The 4620-nt window shown below is 33.0% G+C and overlaps 1 long non-coding RNA gene across 1 annotated transcript in view; it reads right to left on the bottom strand.

The window, feature by feature from the left end:
- The window catches only part of LOC128248586 (uncharacterized), a 118135-nt gene extending 113938 nt beyond the window's left edge, over positions 1 to 4197 (bottom strand). Inside the window, exon 1 of the long non-coding RNA XR_008264763.2 lies at positions 4087 to 4197. This is a non-coding gene — a long non-coding RNA (uncharacterized LOC128248586). The remainder of the gene's footprint in view (positions 1 to 4086) is intronic.
- Positions 4198 to 4620: the final 423 nt, after the last annotated feature.

The raw sequence follows: 4620 nt of genomic DNA, 5'->3' as shown, positions 1-4620 counted from the left end.
ATACGTTTTTCAAAGAGGTGCAATTCTGCATTAGCCCCTATACCTATTGGTTGAGCCGAATCAATTTGAAATGATTTAATTAAGAGAACATATTTAGTTACATTATATGGTCATGGTTTTAGATCGTTATGCTCTCGAAACAAGTCAGGTGCCTTATCATGCTACTTGTCAATTCCGGGTAAATTATTTATAGTCAAGCAGACTGTTCTGAGACTTACTGAACTCTGTGTATTAAAACACTATGTGTCACGCACACACATTGAAAATGTACGCATATACATGAATACACACATAATGAAAGACAGCGGAAATTCAACATTGTAAAATGCCCCCCCCCCCCCCAAAAAAAACTGTTGTGGCAGAAGCCAACATCGCTGAGACTGAAACAAGACACTTATTGAAAGTGAAAAAAGACACTTATTTACGGCCGTAAATAGACTACACCCAGCAGCACAGAAAGGAAAACCTATGCAGGTTAGGTTTGACGAAGAAATCGAACCATTTCTCCTGCCAAACAATACTGATGTAAAAAGGTCGAACCTTACGTTATAACTAACAGTAACCAAAACCTGCAATATATGCCCTTTAAGTTTTTTTTTTTTAATGTTCTAAAATGTTACTTACCTAATTTCTAAATTAATTCAATTCTTCGATCTTTCTGGGCAAATATATCTATCATATTTTCATAGAAATTTTCTCTTTTCATCAATTGTTGTAAGAAATCTTTTTCAATTGACATTAGTGCCAACCTAGGCAGTCTTCTTTCTCCTACATTTCTTTGGTATGTTTTGATTCTACTTAATTCAGAAAAGGATCGCTCAACAGAAGCAGTGGTAGACAGAATTGTCAAAATCAACTGCACAGATTGAAGAGTTCTGGCATAACTTTTTTATGTGGTTGTTATCACAACAGGTCGTTGAAGTTTGAGATATACTATATCTTTATTTACAATGTTTTCATTTGTAAATTATAACAAATATTATTGTTTATTAATTAAAAGCTATAATGATAATCTCGTTACTTATAACTTAATTATAAGTATTTATCACTAAGCATAACTTTTAGTTTAAGCTGCGTAAATGTTATGATGTATCATACCAAGACGCTGAACGTGCGTTCATTACGTACATGTATGTTGAAGATATAGATTATATTTTTTTGACCGTTACACATAAAACAATACAGTTTCATTAATATACAGAAATAAATTCAACAAGTTGAAAGAAACGAGAAGTAACAGGAATTAAGTTTCTACATTAATTTATTATATACATTTTTTTAACATTTATAGAAATTTAGAAACAAATCATTTCGTCGTAGAGAATTGCGACTTAAATTTTATATTAACTAATTTCTCATTCTGACTATAAGGTTTCACGACAATTCAATATTGTCGGATTTGAGTATTGAATATGGCATATATATTAGCTGATACTCAAAAGGGTGAGTGTCGTGGATTTGAGTGTCAATCCGACGATCACTGGAGAGTTTGCCGAAAATCAGGGTTTTTATAACTACTCATACACGAATCATAGAACCGTAACCCCGTGAAAGATTTTTTCAACGAAGTTCATAATTCGTATATGAGCAGTAATTTTTAACCAATGAGAAATCAATAATTTCTCATGTTCGGGCAAACGAACTTACGTTCTCTTTCTGCCTCTTATGAGTTTGCTACAGCTTCAACAAGATCACTGTTGTAAATGTGACTCATTAAATGATTTACACTTAGCTTTTTAAAGTCTTTCATTGAATACATCACATTGAGCTCACTTTGTAATCGTATTACATAAAAAAATCTGCCATAAGTGGGTTTTAAAGAATCTAAAGAGTCAACAGGAAATTGTTTGCAATACTCTTCAACTTTGTCGAAATTCAAAAGTTCCATGAATTTAAACTCTTCTAGGGATGAATATCTTGCTTTTATTTGGTCAACTGCTGTACTGATAATTTTGTTATAAAGCATTCTATAATGTCGTTGGGACTCAATAGATATATTTTTGGATCTCTGAATTCCGATTCTTGCATCGACTCCTTATTTTCCCCCTAACACATCATAAAAGATTGAAAAATTATCAAGTTTGTTTTCGAGTACAGTTCTAGTTTTATCTATTTGCTCTTTACAATACACTATGTCATGACTTTTACTCTGGAGAATGCTAAATAAGACGTCGGTAAAAGAATAAAAAGTCACTGAATACTTCTAGCAAAAATAAGAAATCAGGAGCTTTTAAAGTGTGTAAGAATCCAATTGCTGAATTTATGGTGGTATCATCCCATGCTTCAGGATTTTCAATGATGTGTTCAAAAAGGCTGATTATGAAATTATAATTTTCATTTGTGGTAATAATAAGACGTGAGGAGTAATTTCATCTAGTTGCTGTTGCTTTCGGAAATCTTTTTTTAACAATGTTGTCTAATGCATTAGCCCTTTTGGGTGATTTCGTAAAAAATGTACCCAGTCCGTGTTAGGTACTATTCAGGAAAAGTGTGCACACTCGCGCATCCGCGCTAGCGAGTCGTGACTAGTCGATATTACGACAACCTACCGCGAGTGCGCAAAACATGTATGAGGGTTTTTTCTAAATAAAGTAAATAACTTTTTTACACAAAGTAAATAAATTATACGCTACCTGTTTATGGTAAAGAGTCCATTAAAACGTCGGTCTTTCAAAATCTGCTGTTGTTCAATGGTATCAGTACATGAGGGACATTACAAGTAATTATCTTTTGCGTAACCCCTACCAAATTGGTGGACTTGGGCACATCGTAGAAATAGATTAATCTATGATGTGCACGTGCAAATACAACGGAGGATGAGATAGAGAATGATTGTGAAAGAACTAAATTTAGGATATGGGCACAACAATGAATAAAGATGGCACATTCATATTTCTTTCTTACTTTTACCTGTAACTCATTTAATTGTCCTGCCATTGTAGCGGCACCATCATATGTTTGTGCAATCAATTTGTTTCCACAATCTCACGTCTCAATGCATTTAGAGACATGTTCAGATAAAGCATTTTCAGATCGATCTGCACTAACATCAATAAAACCGATAAATCGTTCTTTCGTCATACAGTCTTCAACGTAAAACTGTTGGCAGTTGTGAATATGCTGAGACATTAGATGTCTCATCAACAAGAATAGAAACAAACTTAGCTTGCTCAATTTCCTTTTGCATCTCATTCAACATAACTTTATGAATTGCATCGATCAAGTCATTTTGAATTCTGTTGGACAGACCGGTGAAGATAGAAGCTGTAGCTAGATGACTTTCCATTGTTTTGTAATATCTACTGATTAAACATACGAGTTCTTTATAATTTCCACAATTATTAGAGCCTTCAGATTCAAAATGACCCTGAAACGATAATTCCTGAAGGCCTAAAAAATAACAACATCGATCAATCATTGCAGAATGAATCTGTTTCGTCTAACTTTCTCATTAGGATGTTGCATGCTTTGATTTTTACATGCATCTAATTGTAAATCTATGCGAACATTCCCGAATATTTTAAGATCTATCAAAGATTTAATATGCCTTTGAAAACGCTCGTGCTTCAGCATAGCCATATGTAAATTATTTAAATCATCATAGCCTTTATCTTTCCAAACATTCTTTTCTAAGCAAAAAAGTAAACAAGGCCAACAGAATAATCTATTACGTGTAGTACTTTTAGTTAGCCATTTTTTCTTTTCATACAAATTAACCTGAAATTGTCTCGTGAATTTCTTGTAGCTTCACAAATTAGATAAATTTCGGTGTTGGTCTCCTACTGTTTATAATTGTTTTCTATCGAAGTCTCTTTTCGAAAAACTATTTCTCAAAATATCGTTCATTACACACATTTCAATCATTTCGAAAAAGCTGCTCTTATATAAAAACACACGTGTAAGCCTCTGCGTAAATTATAGGTCAATTTCAACAAAACGAAAAAATAACCTTAGTTAAATTAATTTACGATTAATTAGCTACTTCTGAAATAAGAAATATAATATACATAATATATTTGTTTTCAGAACACTCCAAAAATATAATAGTGCAAACAGATGTTTTGGATGAAAAAAATTCAAACTTACCGCCAGGCTATTGCAACATATCATCTGGCTAACTCAGGAATTATGGGACTGTTCTTATTCCGGTCAGAAATTGTATGAGTGGAAGCAACAATTCTACATTACCAAAGAGACAAAGAGGGAGTGTCTGTCACGTGGGTCTTCTCAAAGCAGAAGTACGAGTCACTGAAAGAGGGGATGTAGAGACAAAATATTTCGAAAACACCTGGACGGATTTTCTTTGAAACAAAGTAACTATTTTATCTAATTTTCCGACGATATAGATAAAAATGCCAATTTTTTGCAATACCCTAGATTGTAGGGCATTTTAAAAGTTTCCAGGCGTTTTTTTTTCAGGTTGGGTGGTATTGAACCCAACGCTCTGATAACAACAGGGACAACCTCTATGCTTGCTTCTCATAGCTGCCACATCTTGGTGATCTCAATTCTCAGGTTTTCATATCTATTAATCTTTTCTTTCGTTCATGATTATTATTATTATTATTATTATTAATATTATTATCATTATATGAAAACTCTCAGCTTGTTTTGCTGGGT

Source organism: Octopus bimaculoides, chromosome 8, assembly GCF_046866305.1.
Source record: "Octopus bimaculoides isolate indiv1 chromosome 8, ASM4686630v1, whole genome shotgun sequence".
Classification (NCBI taxonomy): Eukaryota; Metazoa; Mollusca; class Cephalopoda; order Octopoda; family Octopodidae; genus Octopus; species Octopus bimaculoides.
This window is presented reverse-complemented; position numbering and strand designations above follow the sequence as displayed.